This window comes from Pseudorca crassidens, chromosome 9 (genome assembly GCF_039906515.1).
Source record: "Pseudorca crassidens isolate mPseCra1 chromosome 9, mPseCra1.hap1, whole genome shotgun sequence".
NCBI lineage: Eukaryota > Metazoa > Chordata > Mammalia > Artiodactyla > Delphinidae > Pseudorca > Pseudorca crassidens.
The window spans coordinates 8,384,622-8,400,249 of NC_090304.1; the positions used below are offsets into that span (position 1 = coordinate 8,384,622).

General features: G+C 58.5%; 2 protein-coding genes across 4 annotated transcripts in view; one reads left to right on the top strand and one right to left on the bottom strand.

The window, feature by feature from the left end:
- The window catches only part of MACROD1 (mono-ADP ribosylhydrolase 1), a 152,287-nt gene that overhangs the window by 47,316 nt on the left and 89,343 nt on the right, over positions 1-15,628 (top strand). The window lies entirely within an intron of this gene.
- Positions 1-15,628, bottom strand: part of FLRT1 (fibronectin leucine rich transmembrane protein 1) — an 84,254-nt gene that overhangs the window by 14,399 nt on the left and 54,227 nt on the right. Inside the window, exons 2-3 of one of the 2 annotated variants that reach the window (XM_067748609.1) lie at positions 10,609-10,827; positions 5,477-6,383 (exon numbers count right to left, since the gene is read on the bottom strand). The gene's annotated coding sequence lies outside the window, so the exon portion shown is untranslated. The remainder of the gene's footprint in view (positions 1-5,476; positions 6,384-10,608; positions 10,828-15,628) is intronic. The other variant, XM_067748607.1, reaches the window with a different exon arrangement.

Genomic DNA, 15,628 nt, shown 5'->3' on the forward strand with positions numbered 1-15,628 from the left:
AGCTCCTGCCATCTAGGACAGAGACACCTGGGTTCGAGCACTGTCTCTCTCCCTCTTCCTGGCTGTGAGATCCTGAGCAAGTTACTTGCCCTCTCTGAGCTTTAGTTTCCTTATCTATAAATGTAGCCATCAAGTTCCCCTTAGAGGGGAGCTCACTACTGAGCATTCAGTGAGGTAATCCCTGCAAAGTACACCCTTGTAAGTGCATGAGGTTTAAAAGCTGCTGTAATTCTCTGACTGCTCCAGGCATACCGGTCTAGCCTCTGTGTTAACTGCTTGTCTCTCTCTGCAATCCAGAGGCCCTTTCTTTACTCCCCTGCCCCTGCTGTGCCTCCAGGGTAGACTGGGAGGCTGTAGGCCAAGCTGCTTCCTGGCAGGGACTCCCTGTCATTGCTGTGATGCTGGGTCTCCCCAACCTCAAACTGTGCATCCTCAGCCCTGTCCCCCCAAGCTAGGGTAGAAACATTGACCCTAAGCCTGCTCTCCCTTGTGCTGCCTCTGGGCCTTTGCATGTGCTGTTCCTGCTTCTTGAACACCAACACACCTTCCCTACTCAAGCTTCACCAGGGCAGCTTCTGCTCACCCCCCAGGCCTCAGCTTGGACGCCCCCTCCATGAAGCCTCCCAAGTTGTGTCTGGCTCTGCTTCCCATACCCACTTGACTGGTGGTAGTCGGACCTGAGTAATATCTGTAAGTACCTGCCAACCGGATGGAGGTGCCTCCCTGTTGGAGACGCCTGGCCTCCTGGCGCTCTGCCCCGTTGTCTTCTCCAAACCCCATCAAGCTGGGGCTGCCAGAGACCCACGGCCCTCTGGGGGGGTCTTCTTGGGGAGTCAGAGTGAGGGCAGGGGGGCAGCTGCAGGACCCCAGGCCCAGCACAGGCCCTGGCACGCTGGATAGGAGAGGGCATCTGCCGCCACAGTTAGACATGACGCACCAGGGGCTGAGCAGGGGTGGGGGCATGTGGCAGGAGGGAGCTGGGCATCCCAGGCAGTAGAGGGAAGTCTGGATAGGCCTCCCCCTGCCTCCCAGTCCTGGCCTTCCTCCCCGTTTGCCAATGAAGGCAGCTCATGTGAGGATGTCCTGATGCTGCGACCCCCGAAGTACCAGGTACAGTCTCCGTGCCCACTATGGGAATCAGAGAATTCCAGGTGGCACTGACCCCGAGAAGGAGACGTGTAGACTAGAAGCGGGGAGAGGACACCAGGGCTAGGTTTGAATCTGACCTCACCAGTCCTCAGCTGTGTGGCCTCAGTTTCCTCATCTGTAACGTGTTGCTGAGAACCCCACTCTTCTGGGAAGATGACAAGGGAGGGGTTGTATGAAGTGCCCGGCACAGGCCTGGAGGTTTGGGAAGGAAGGGCTGCCCCACCCTGTCCCTGGGAGGGACCCCAGGGTCCTCCTGTGACTCACTCAGCGCGGCCACCCACCTGTCTTGGCTGAACTTCAGAAAGAGGGAGGGCAGACACGAGTGGGCAAGGGGGCCCAGCTCAGACAGAGGGAAGCCCCTCCCCCCCTTTCTCTGCACCCTCCCAGTCCCTCCCTTCAGCAAGAAGAACTCATTGTGTTTTCCCTAAACCTTGCCAGGCCCTCGGGTCCTTACTGGCAGAGCAGGGCCCGAGGCAGGAGTGAGGTGTGCAGGGCAGACTGGGGGCGGAAGCAGTTTCTCAGCTCCAGGAGGACCCCTGCCCCACAGGAAGCTGTAACCTCCCCACCGGGCTGAGAGCTCCACCAGAGCAGGGTCACCTCCATACCTGTGATGGGTCCTCAGCAAACCTTTGTTTAAAGCAATGAGGGACCCCGCATTTTTCTCCTCCACCAACTGACGCTATCTCTCAGGGCTCAGCTACAAGCAACATGGAGGGAGGAGGGCCTAGAGGCAGGGGGGCCAGCCTCTACCTCCTGGTGCTCACGGGGGCCTGGGGAGAGCTCCCCTCTAGGAAGCCTCTTCCCTGAGAAGGCCTGCCTGGGATCAGTTCTGCTGCTCCACAAACCAAGAGTGGCCTTGGGTCTCAGGCCTTCATCTGTAAAATGGGACCATAAACTATCTACTGCCCTGGGTGTTGAGCAGAGGGCCTGCTGCAGGTCCAGGAGATGGGAACTGCAGGCAGGAGGGGGACTTGCGACTTTTGTGTGAGTGGGGCTTTTCCGAGCCCACCCTCGTTCAGGCAGAAGCCCCGGGCCTGCTTCTGCCCAGCCCGGTCTAGGCCCACTGGAGGCCCCGTCTTCAGGCAGGATGCTATGACCTCAAGACCCTTCCAACCCTGCGTGGCACAACTTTGCTCCTGATCTCGGCTACTGGCGCCATTGAGAACTTGTAGTGCTTGGGGGAAGGGGGTGGGATTCTTTTAAAACCTAAAGTTAATTATTTTTCTAATTTCATGCCGCATGCATTATGCATCAGCTGTTATCACTGGCGGTAATTACAGACAGGTACGCAAATCCACTAAAAATGTACCTGGAGTTCACCTCACCGCGTAGGCCGTCTGGGCTGTGCCGGGCGGCGGGATGTCCTGAACTTCAGAGAATGCAAATTGCTTTAAAAAACAAGACTTTAAAATTGTGTCTTAGGAGGTTAATTATATTGATAACAGTGTTCAATATTAAACTATTCAGGGCCAGGAGGGGTTGGGGGGGATGAAGGGAGACACATGTAATTTTGTTTCTTTCTTTCTCTGTATTATTTAATAAGATGTTCTTGCACCTATATTTCTGTCTGTCTGTGTGCATTTTTAGTAAAGCTGCCTAGACTAGGCTTAATTCCTTCTGGGAAGGAAAAAGGAAAGGTCAGGAGTTTTTCAGAAGGTAAGAGGAGGGCCTAAGGGCTGTTATTCCGGGTGGGGGCAGCCCAGAGAACAGGGCAGGGGCCCTAGCTCTGCACTGCTGGGTTTCTCAGCAGCCAGCGGGATCCTGACAGCCAGGGGCTGGGACAGGAGCCGGGTGATCAGGAAAGACTGGGAATGGTGATGCTTATTGATCATAAGACAGAGGCTTGGGTGCGGCTGGGGCTCCCCCTAGGAGCTGTGTGGCATCCCCCACATGCAGGCCCTGTTCTTGGGGCGATCCCTCCCCTCTCCCAGTTGTTTATCACAAGTTGATTGTCAAGCCCTCCCACTAGGATGTAAACTTCTACGAGTCAGAACATGTTCTATCTTGTTCACTGGCCTAGTATAGAGCCTGGCATCAGAGGTGTTCATAAACACCTGTTGCATGAATGTATGAATGAATGAGGGTGCCAAAAGGGAGGCCCCAGAATCTGAAAGCCAGGACAGGGCAGTGGGAGAGAAGAGGGAGGCTGGCCCTCTGTCAGCCCCACGCTGGGAGGTAATAATGACAGGTGCCCTCACCACGGCCTCCCAAAGAGGCAAAGGGGTAGGTCTGAATTGTGCAGCAGGTGGTGGAGGAGCTGGACGGAGACCCAGGCTTTCCTTTCCCAGGTGTCTTACCTGCCCTCCTCAGCTGCCTGGTGGGGCCACCCCAGGCCCCGAGGGAGCAAACCCAGGGAAAACCCCTGGCTGTCTCCTCTCGTCTGCTCTGACATGGGTTGGCCAACCAGGTCCTATCCAACTGCAGGTCTGCTTCCAGGCGCAGAGGCTGGCCCCACTTTCTTAGAGATGGCCCCTTCCCTCCCACCCCCGCAGATACGCACAAGCATGGAACTCACCCTCAGGACCCTGGAATCAGGGAGGTAGAGGACCCTGGAAAAACTGAGGCCCAGAGAGGAGAAGGGATGGCTCCGGGGCAGAGAGAACCCTCCAGCAGCCATGAACAGCCCTCTCCCTTGCCTACCTCCTCTGACCCTGGCACTGAACTCTCAAACCCTTTCCCAAAGGGTTGGCATGGAGAGGATGATGGTGGACAGTATCCAGCTCAAGCAGGATCTAATGGGGGCTACCCACCAGCAGGTCTGCAGACCCCTCTAGCTCTGTGGGGTCTGTCCACTAGTAGCAGTAGCTGGCAGAGCTGAGCCCCTGCTGCGTGCTCAGCCCCACACAAACGCCTCTCCTTTCCAGCTGGCCACAGCCCTGCGGAGCCTGTGTCCCCAGTGCACGAAGGGGAGCACACTCAGGGGAGGGAAGGGACTCCCCGAGGTCACACTGCTCACAGCTGGAGGGCCAGGGTGCTAACCAACCTCTGTCTGGCCCCAGAGCGCAGTAAGCTGGTCTCTGTTTTCCTGCCTCGGGATGGAGGGAAGCTTGGGATAGAGGGAAGCTCAGCAGAGGCAGAGCGCAGCACTGAGCAGATGCCTCATAAATATCTGGGGTGCAGGCCTGCTGCTGCCCGCCTCTGGCTTGGCCTCAGCCCCAGGAATTACCCACCAGTCTCTCCTAGGAGATGGGAGGAGAATAGGAGCAAGTGACGGGGCGGTAGGTAAGGATGGAGGAAGGGAGGCCGGCTGGGCAGGGGCCGAGCTCGGGCTGCAGCGAGCTCACGCCGCCTCACGGCCCCGCTGCCGGGCTGGTGCGCCGTTATAATAAATAACAGTAAATAGCCGATCCGCAGGGCATCTTTCACGCTGGTGGCTAATAACACGGCTATTAATGCCCCCTCAGACGGCGTGCGTGCAGTGCGGCGCTGACAAATGTCCCAGGCCCTGGCGCCGTCATAAATCAGCCCCTCTACTGGGGAGGAGTGCGGGGAATTGTCATTTTCCATCTTGGTAATGAATTGGGGCTTCCCTGCCCTGCCCAGGGCGCTGCCGATAGAGGTGGCCTGGGGTTTCTGGGATTTGTGTTTGGGGAGGCATGAACCCTCCCTCCTGGCCTCTGGGAAGCCAGAAGAAGTAGGTCCCCCCCACACCCCCACAAACCTAGCCAGACCACGCCACCGCTGCCACCGCCCGCTGTGTGACCTTAGGGCAATAACCGGCCATCTCTGGGCCCCATCAAGCCACTCTCACCAACAAAAGGGCTGAACTGGAGGCCAGAGCAGATGATGCCTAAGGGCCGGCAGGTGCAAGGCCTTGGATGGTGGCTTGGGATCAACCCCACCCTGTGTTCTCCTGGCCAGGGCAGGGGAAGGCCTTGGATGGAGGGGACTTGTGGACCCTCTCCAGTTGGAGGGCAGCAGGTGCCATGGCCAGTGGCTAGTTCACCAAAGGTCCTGCCTCTCCAAGGCCTCACGGCTGCCCCCTCTGGTCAGACCTCAGAAGGGCTCAAAGTGAGACCTCCCCCAAGGGGCAACGGCTGGGAGGGGCGGGAGTTTCCTCCAGGAGAGGTCACTCCCTTACATCCTGGGTCCACCCACCCTGGGGCAGAGCCCAGCAGCACAGGGGCCACCAGGTAGCAAAGGACCCCTCCCCTGGCAAGCAGATGCCACCAGTTGCTTCAGCTGCATGTGTGGGGTCGGTGGGGTGGAGCTGCAGATCTCCAACCCAGCCCGAAGAGGACAGGCCCCATGTGTCCTGTGCCCTCCCTGGGCACGAGGAGCCCCTGGGCCTTCCTGGGCCACCGGAGCCCCTCTGCATCCGCCTTACCTCCTTCGCTGCAGCCTGGCAGCCTGCAGCTCTGGGCGCTGCGCTTCCGTCGAGGTGGGCCTGGGCCGTGCTTACATTGCAGCCCACCAGCCTTGGCACTCAGGGTGCAGACCACAGACCTGGGGTGTTGGGTGGTGCTGGGGGTGCCCGGGGCTCAGGGAGGAGACCCTGTGCTTCGCTCTGCTGGGCTCCTCGTGTTCAGACGTGGCTGCGGATCAGGCGCAGCATCTCCTGCGCCCTAGGCTGCCGGCACTGCTGGCTTCTCCTCCTGGAATGAGGGGTTTGCGTGAGGGGCCTGCAGGGGTGCCCCCGTGCACGACCTGAGGGTGTTCTGGGCCCCTGCTCTCCAGGCATGCCCTAGGGCCGGGCGCCCATCCTTGGGGAGGGTGGCCTCCCTGCCCTCTTTCAACTTCCGCCCTTTTGTCTGTTGGCCGCCACCTCTTCTGAAAGGCTTCTGCCTGGCTTTTACCCCTTTTTCTTTACCAAGTTTTGTTTTGTTTTGTTTTGTTTTTAATCCCTTTAAGTCACTTGGCAGAATGGGCTCTGGTGCAGAGAGCGTTCTTGCGTGACAGAGCTGAGAGGGAGTCACTCTCCAAAGAATCGGTATTCCTGCCACTCAGGCTGTGTCTCCGGGGGAAGGCGGGGGTCCATTACCCCGCTGAGGAGTTCAGATGTTCACCGCGGGGCTGGAGCTGCTGACATGCGCTGCTGAGCTGTCAGGCCCCACATGCCCCTCCTTGGGAAGATGTTTGGGCAGGGTAGGGGGGGGGCACTCAGTCTTGCTTGGCAGATCCTGTTTGTAGGAAGGCTTTCTTGCTGGGGAGATGGAGGGACGGTTATTCCTGCTTCAGCCCTGGTCTCGTCTGTCCAAAGAAGAGTGCTTCTCACCCACTCCCTGCCTCCTCACCTGCCAAAAAGCAATACAAGTGATTAAGCCCAGGGAAATTAGGAGCCGCACGGGGACCGGCAGCCTGGGCTGCAGCCCCCTCTCCTCCCCTCTGTCAGGAACCTGGGTTTTGTTTGGGTTTTTTTTTTGTTTTTTTTTGCGGTACACGGGCCTTTCACTGTTGCGGCCTCTCCCGCTGTGGAGCACAGGCTCCGGACGCGCAGGCTCAGCGGCCATGGCTCACGGGCCCAGCCGCTCCGCGGCATGTGGGATCTTCCCGGACCCGGTCACAAACCCGCGTCCCCTGCATCTCAACCACTGCGCCACCAGGGAAGCCCAGGAACCTGTTTTCTTGAACGCCGCTTTCCCATGATCTGGGATCTCTCCCTTCTCTTTCCAAATCCAGATAACAAACAGCAGGCCATGCCAAGCACCCTTCCTCGCAGCTCCCTGCTTTCCCTTTTCCTGGGGGTGGGAGGACCGGGAAGAGAAAAATGAAGTTCTGAGAGCTCGCGGCCGTGCAGGGGCCGCCCGCCTGGCCCAGAGCCGGCTCTGCTTCCCCCAGCACCTGCTCCTCTTGCTATATGTCATTCAAAGGATCCAACTGGGCCACCATGGCCTCGGCTTCCAGAACAAGTGCTGCCTTTCCCCACCGTGGGAAGCAGGAGCATCAGGGAAACGGGGAAGCTGGATCCCTGGCCTCCCCACCAAGGCCGGGGTCAGTGCTTCACAGCCCGGCTGCCCTCCACGGCCACCTTCCCCTTCCCCAGAGACCTGGGAGCAGGGTTGGCTGTTCCTCAGGATCCGAAACAACCTGGGCCCTCTGGGTCGCCTCTCGTTAGCATGGCGCGTCGAAGGCCCACCGCGCCCTGGTGTCCGTGTTCCCCCTGCAGGAGCCCCTCTTTGGAAAAGGGCTTTTATTACACATCTGAGAGTGTTAGCTCTGGTTTGAAATTGGATCCAGATGGGCTCGGCTGCATCTGGGCCCTTTTCTTTGTAGGGCCGAAGGTGGCTGGTTTGAGAAATGCGTGTTGTCTGAGGCCGTCACAAATAAAAACAAGGATGTTTAGGTGCACGTTGTAACAGATCTAGAGCGCAGACCCGGGGGTCATCACTCACTGGGCGCCCAGCCGGCAGGGAGTGCACGTAGGAAGAGGGGCAGGTGCTGGCCAGGGGGAGGGCAGGTGGAGGCTGACGGGTTGACGGGAGAAGTGGGGAGGTCTTAGGACAAGCTTCCTCGGGAGCAAGGAGGGTTAAGGAACAGCAAGGTTTAAGAGCCCACGGGACATCACCCCTGAATGGCCAGGGTCTGGGAAACACTCAAGGTGTGAGCAGGCAGGGGGGGTGCAGCTTCCTGGGAAGGGGCAGGCGGGGGTTGGACAGGAGGGAAGATGAGGACAGAGTCCCCACAGGAGAGGTGAATGCCGGGCTCCAGCACGGCTTTTATTGCTATTACACCCGCGTGATTTCATCCAATTATAAATTGTAATTTCTCTGTGAAAGGGAGAGATGGAAAGCGTCCAATGAGGTCATCCGCCTCCCTGGCCGGGGCAAGGAAATTGGTTTATACCTTGGAGGGTGGGGGCAGAGGCTGCTGGGCCTCCATATTTAGAGAGGATGGTGGCAGTGTCCTCAGAGCCAAGGCTCCAGCTGGCCATGGCCGGCTGATCCCCCATTACAGAGCTCTGCTTTCGAAATTATGAATCCAGGAAGGCAGCTGCATCCTCCTGGCGTCGGGCCCTTCCCACAGCCCTCAGGATGAAGGCGACACTCCTATGGCAGCCTCCAAGGCCCCACCAGGCCTGGCCCTGCCTGACGCCTCCCCCACCGCCCCGCCTCAACTCCCACCACCTCCCCCTAACTCCCCGAGTTGGCCCCTGCCCTTCCCCATGCTGTTCCCCCTCCTGCAAGTGTCCATCCAACATCACCCCTCACCTCCTCTCTGTCTGCGGGGTTGCACAAACCGTGAGGGCAATGACATAATGTCTTGAAAGGAATTAACTTGCTGGTTCAAGGAAGAGACACATCCGCTCACCTGAGGCTGATCTAGTGCCTGAGTCAGTGCCTTGCACACAGTAGGTGCTTAATAAATGCACCCAGTGAACTCCCCACTCTGCTTTCTCATTTAGAAAATCAAGGGTCCAAGCAAGGCTCTCAGTGGGCCTGTCCAGCCTTGTGCATTCTGGGTAACCCTCCCCTGCATCCCCCTTCCCTGAGTGTAGTCCTCCTGGGAATCAGGCAGCACTGCACGCCCCAGGCCCCACTGAGGATATGGGCTCCTTGAGTGCTTCTGGGTGAGCGGCTGCCTCTCGGGTGTCTGGGGTGTGTGTACTCCATGGGCAGCCTGGCCACAGTGCTTGTGAGGTGAGAGCACTTTCCCCGCATGGGTGCGTGATTATGACTGTTGTAGCCACCTGCATGCGCTGGGCCCAGGATACCTCCTGAGCCCTTCTGGCACACGCCTATCATCAGGGCCATACAGTCCCCAGTGGGCACAGTATTGGATCGAGTAAGCCTAGGCCACACAGTGCAAGCAAAGTCCTCCGTCGAGTTGACCAAGGACAAAGTGAATCTTCACGGTCCCAGGGTCTCAGTAAGCGGGAGCCGCTCCTTGGCCAGTTCTGGGCACTCTGATCACAGGACAGCCTCTGCTCACCCTCTTTGCCTCGGCCGTCCCCTGTTCCCATAGGTCTTGTCCCTGCATTCCAGTGCCAAAGAACAGTTTTTTGGGTCAACATAATAAAAGCTTCCATCTGTAAGTACTTGAGATGCTTACACAATTTTACTTTTTGTTATAAATAACAACATCATAACTGTATTAAAAGAAATTTGAAAGGGGGGAAAGAAAGCCAAGTGCACAATCCCACGTCTCTATAGCACTCTCTGCATTTTGGCCAGATCTGTCTGCCCGTACATATACGCCATTTACAAGGGGACAATGTCCCTTATCCTTTTGCAGGTCATTTCTAATTTGCCATTTCCCCTGAGCCTTGGGACAACCCAGCACAGCTGGCGGGGCAGGGAGGACTGTCCACACTGTGCAGGTGCAGTGACACTGAGAAGGGGGAGACTTGTCTAAGTTTGTATGACTTACATGACAGCGAGGACCTTGAACTCTGGGCCAGTTTCCTTCTCCCTGCAGGATGCCAAGTCTCAGTGCAACAGAAACACAAGGTGGCCCTTAGGCCCATGCACCCAGGGACCTTGGGTTTCTCCTGAGTCCCTGTCATGCAATTATCCATCCATTCATCCATCTTTCCATCCATCCATCAACCATCTATCTCTCCATCCATCTATCCATCTTTCCATCCATCTGTCCATCTCTCCATCCATCCGTCTGTACAGCTCTCTCTCCCACCCGCTATCTCTCCATTCATCCATCTACCTGTCCATCTTTCCATCTGTCCGTCTATTTTTCCATCTCTGCATCCATCCATCCATCTATCTGGCAAATGTGTATTGAGACCCATCACACTCCCACCACTGTGCAGGACACAGGGACCTAAAGAGGAGCCCCTGTCCTCTAGGAGCTCATGGTCCAGTGGGGGAGGCCACTGGTTTGCAGAAGGCCACAGTGTGAGACACACATAGGGCATTAGCAGAGCCAAAAGCCGCTCCTTGCCCAGCCTGGGTGTGTGTTGGGGGGGTGCCTGGATCACAGGGGGCTTTCTGGGGAAGGTGACACTGTGCTGTGGTTCTGGGGTCCTCTAGACTCCCACATCACAATAGTCACGTGGGTTCAATGGCAAGCTAGAGTGGCGCAGGTGTGGCCGGGGTCCCCCCTCCATCTTTCAGGGTGGCCACCCCAACTTTGGACCCCAGGGCCTCCACCTGAAGTGGAAACGCTCTGCAGCTTTCCAGTTCCCACCTGCCTTGAAGATCAATACTCACTGATATTAATTCCTATATTAGCAATTAGCCTTCCTGCTTCTTTCCAACCTTTGGCTCTTTGGGATGGATTGTATGTGTGTGTCATTAATCAGATTCCTGTATGTGCGGCTGGAAACCCAGGTGGGCTTTATGGCTGGTGACTTAGCCGAGTGGCGTTTTAAATGAACAACATGCCTGCCCCCCTCCATGGGCAGAGCTGCCCTGTGGCAAAGAGGGCAGAGTTTAGATCATTGTAAGCAGGTCAGAGCTGGCGCGAGCTAGGAGACCCAGGGTGTTCTTTCATTTTAGACTTCCAGGCTGAGGTCAACATCTGTATCTGACCTCTAGAGATGAAAAGGCTCTTTGTGACTCAAACCTGGAGTTTGTTCCGTGGCTGCTGACTTCCTGCCGTGAGGACGGCCATCCACAGGGCCTGTCCCTTTGCCCGCACTGCAGTGTGTGTGTCACTCCTCACTCGTGCCAGCGTGGACCCGGGTGCTGCCACAGTCATGTGCCCTCTCTCCGGGATGCAGAGGGCTGGGGGCCAGGGCCGTGGGTCAGGGAGAGCTTTTCCTTTTGGGAGTGTGGACTGCTCCTGTAACAGAGTCAGCACGGTAGGGGGTTAGGCAGGAAGGGCGTTTCAGACTGAGGGAACAGCATATGCAAAGGCTCAGAGGTGAGAGGGCTTGGTGCAGTGAGAAGGTTGGTGTCCCAAAGCTCTGAGTTAGTGGAGGGCAATGATCTAAGCTGAAGTGGGAGATGGGATTCTTAGGGGGAGTTTCAAATGCTCTGCTGAGGGGCCTGGTCTTCATTTTGAGGGCAGTGGGCAGCCAGCGAGGGTGCCCAGGCAGGAAGGGGCATGACCAGACCTTCGTGGAGAATTGGAGGGTACCGGGGTGCATGGGAGGGGACCAGCGAGAGGCTGGGACAATGTCCTCAGGAGGAGGGGTGGAGAGCAGGGGGCTTGAGGGGAAGGGACTGACTTGGAGGCCTCCCTGAAGACAAGCCCAGGGGCTGAGTGGGTTCCTTCCCCCTTCTCCTCCTCACTGGAGGGTGGCTCCGGGTGGCTCCCGTGACCACATGAAGCAGCGCCATGGGTGGCTGGCCCGCCGGGGGCTCTGAGCCTGCCCGAGGTGGGTGTTGGTTCTAGGTGCCCTGGGCGGGGCAGCAGGGAGGCCTCTGGAGGGGGCGTGCTGGCGGCTCCAGCCCCTCCCTCTGCATGTGACTCGGCCCCCCTGCCCCCTTCTCACTCGCTCTGGCCCCAAGGCTTGGCACGGCAGCATGGCACCCGCACAGCATCGCGGGTGAGAGGGGAGGAGGTGAGGGAGGCTGCATTCAGGCGTGAACCCTCCCAGCCTCCGCTCTGCTAATTAAACCACTTCCTGACAAAACCCAGACTTTCAGCGATGGGTGTGCAAGCATGTGAGCCGGGCAGTGCCCAGAGCAGAGAAGCCGCCGGCTCCAGGGTCCCAGGCTCTTCCAGGCGTGGCTGTACCAGTTTAGGGTGCTGCCCCCACCATGTGGCCGAGCAGCGGGCACCTAGAAAGGCCGTCAAGTGGGCACTGTCATCCCTGAGCAGCGGTGAGACAGAAGAGCGGGCGGGTGCCTGCAGAGGCCTCCCGCACCTGGAGTGGTCTCGTGCCTTTGAAATCTCCTCCAAGCCAGCGGGCGGCGGGAGGGACTCGGTGCCGCGGGAGCTGCGAGAGCGGGCGAGGGCGCAGGCTGGCCAAGGGCGCTGGCACTCGGCTGGGCTCGTGACCACTGCTCCCAGCCCGAGGGCGGGAAGGCCCTCGACGGGGGCTGCAGGTGGTCCTGCTGTTCAGGAGGGGCGGAGGAGGGTGAGGGCACAAGGACCTCCAAGGCCTGCCCCTCTGCCCGTGTAGAGGGACGCAGCGGTGGGGCCAGCCTGTGCACGACACGGGGCATTCGTGGCCTTTGCCCACTGCCCACGGTTCCCAGGAAGGGGCTGCCTGCTGGCCAGGTCTACCCCGCAGGGCTCGTCGTAACCGGCTGTGTCCAGCCCGTGGGAGCCCGGGGGGCATGAGTCTGGCGTAGCGGCAGCGAAGGCCAGGCCTTTCTCGGGAAGTTGGCCTTTGCCAACAGAACGGTGGCTGTGCGTTTCCCACCGCACCCCACTGTGAGCTCTTAGCCGGGTTGGTCCTCAGTGCATGCAGGTGGTGGGAGCCCCAGGCAGAAGACCCGGTCCCCTCCCGGCCACCAGCCTCCGCGTGCTCTTACCTGGGCCCCTGGCCACCCTGGCCACAAGATGGGCCCTGCAGAGTCTACACGCCATAACTCTCGAGCAGATGTTTGAAGCAGGGCTTTGCTGGTATGTCTGGTAGGCTTGGGGTCATGGGGGTCACAGTTAGCGGCCTCCCAGGGAGCAGGATGAGGAGCTTTCAGAACCCAGGTTCTGCTCGTGGGGTCTTAGCTCCCCTCCTCCACAGCCCCTTCCCTCAGCCCCCTCCCCAGCCTCAGATTCCTTCAGGAGCCCTACACCCTAAGGGCACAGGCAGGTCCTCGGGGTTTAGCTTGCAGCCGGGGGACCTCAGCACCCCTCCAGCTGCTGCATTCAAAGGGCCACTCCTCCTTAGACCTCCACCACTGACCACACTCAAAGCCATGAGCTGGGGATTCCAGGCCACGCACCTCCATCCTCCAAGTTACTCAGGTGCAGCTGGTGGAAGCTGCCTTTTCTTCCAGAAGTATCTACTTCCCTCTCGCCAGCTGTGCCGACCCCCAGCCCCCAGGGACAGGCACCCTCTCGCCTGGCTCCCCCTCGCCTGCCTCCCCGGCTCTTCAGATTCCCTGCACCAGCGGAAGCCTGTGCCAAGCGATTTTCGCCTCTGTGTTGGAAATCTCTCGCCCCTCCCCTCCTTCCCGTAAACTCACTCTCCAGCTGGGAGCAACGCACGCCGCCCAGGCCAGGCGGCCAGGCTTTGTTAATATTTACAGCGAGTGGCTCAGGAAGATATTAGCTTCCTTTTCTTGTTGTTAATTGAAAGAGGAGAAAATGGTTGTAACACTTCAAAAGGACTTAAAGCACAGTCTGAGAGACCAGCTGAATTGGGAGGAAGGGAAAAGGGAGGGACTATTTTAAATCAAGAAAGGCAGCCCACACCCCACGCGAGGGCGGATGGATGCTCCTTGCCGGCTCTGCAGCCGCTTGGCTTTCCTCTGAGGCTTCCTCATTGCCACTCATGTATATCTTCCTTTTCATTTGGGAATCTGCCTTAAGGATAGAAAGAGGAAGAAAAAGGACTCAGGGCGTATTTTGTTAATAATGGGGCTCTTTGAAGCTGCGGCTAACGAGGCCCCGGGTACCTTCACTCCTGGAGCACACGGGCCGGCCTCGCCTGGCAGCTGCTTCCCTGTCCTGTGGCCTCCAAAAAACTGGCACTCACCTGCCAGGATGCAGGCCCAGACAGCGGGCATTGGGCTAAAGCGTTTCCCTGGCCTCAGAGTCCCCCCACCCCCGTGGACCCCATGGCCAGGGATGCCATGGTCACGATGGGTGGGGGGACTTTCTGAATGCTGGTAGACGAGAAGCTGGGACTCCAGCATTGCCGGGTCTCTGGCCTCTGTGGTTGGCCTCTCCGAACCACATTTCCTTGAGATAAATGATCCCTCCTATAACACCTGAATAGTTAGCTCCTGGAGTCCGACCTGTGATGTAAGCAACCAAACGGCTCTGCCAGTCTCCCTGTGGTCAGATGGGGGCGGATTGGGTGACTCAGAAGGTCTTTGCTCTGGGAGCCTGCCATTTGGTTCTGGCTGATAAGTGCCGCCGCCTCCTCCAGGAAGCCTTCCCTGACCCTCCCTTGTCCCCAGCCTCCTTTAGAATGGCCTCTCAGGCTCCCCTGGCACCCTGCTCTCTATTAGACTGGCTTTCTCTGTGTCTGCAGAGCGAGGTGACCGACTGCTCCAGACACGGAGGGCCCCAGCTCCTAGTTCTGGGTGGGCTGTGTTGAAAGGAGGGACAGACTGCACCCTGCTCCCTGCCTGCTTCTGCCCAGGTCAGACTAAACAGGAACCCTGTTCAGTCTGGGCTCCACGAGATGCACAGCCACACTGCAGGGCGGGAGACCCAGAGGAGTGAGAGGCAGCTAGGGCAGTGACGGAGGGAGGATGGGACGGTTTGGGGAAGAGAGCTGGTCCCCTGTCCTCCGTTTTCTGGACAGCTGACCTAGAGAAGGAAGACCAGCCTACTCTGGGGAGGCCCAAGAACTAGAAGGACCAGGAGAGATTCAGTTAAGGAAAAATCTGTAACAGGCAGAGATGCCCAAAGATGGGCCAGACTTCCATTGCCGCGGGTGCCAAGGCCCAGGCTGGATGGCCGCTTAGCAGTGAGGCTGGACGAGGCTGACCATGTCAGGTGGGGGCCTAGCCAATCCCCTGAGGTCTGCTCTTGCAGCCATGCTGTGGTGCCTTCTGGCTACCTCCACAAAGCCCCAGCCCTGTACTCTCCACCCTGGATTCTAATTGTCTTTAACCCCCTGGCTGTGACCTCTTAAGGACAAGGACTGTGTCAGCAGCAGTGACAACAACCGTAGCTAAACTGATTGAGTTCTGACTACAGCCCAGGCACACAGAGCTAAGTGGATAATAGTAATACAACAATGACAACAACAGTAGCAACCCCGCATTAAGTCTGAGGCAGGCACTGTTCTTACGTCACCTCACTGAAGCCACAGGCACTATTATTATCATTTCAGTTTTCCACCTGAGGAAACAGAGATGCTCAGCAGCCCGCCCAAGGTCACACAGTGGGTCCACCGCGGAGCCCGAACACAAACCCACTCTCGACTCAGCTCTGTGCCCACAGCACGTCTCCTGTGTGGCCAGGACCAGAGGGCTGTGCTCAGACGGGCAGGAGGCTGCAGGCCAGCGCTCCCCCAACCCAGTACACAGGGCGCATCAGCGTGTTAAAGGCTCTGAGAAGTCCCACCTCAAAGATACCAATTTAACCCTGTTCGCTCCAGCGGTTACCTGTTAACCTCTGTTACCCTGTTAGCATGTTCTTCAGATCACGCTTTGGGAGACACAGTATGGTGTTTGGTGAGTGTCTGCTGTGTGCCAGGCAGTGGTGAGGACAGGCATGGCTCTGCCCTTAACCCCGCCCTCCCCCCCAGCTCGGTGCCTAGCACGTGCCTAGCACACGAGAGGCACACGCATCAGCAAATGCGGGCCAAATGAGGGAGGGGATGGATGTGTAGATAAGCTGATCTGGGGCCACGGGAAGCCACAGGTCCTGGCCAGATGCAATCTCTGTCCTGAGCTGCCCCCATCGCCTCCTCCTCCAGCCCTGGACCGCTGCTGCCTTCTCCGGCCACACCCAGCCTCGTCCTTACCCCTGGAGGCCAGGTGAAGCCAGGTGCACTGGAAGCAGGCTGCCC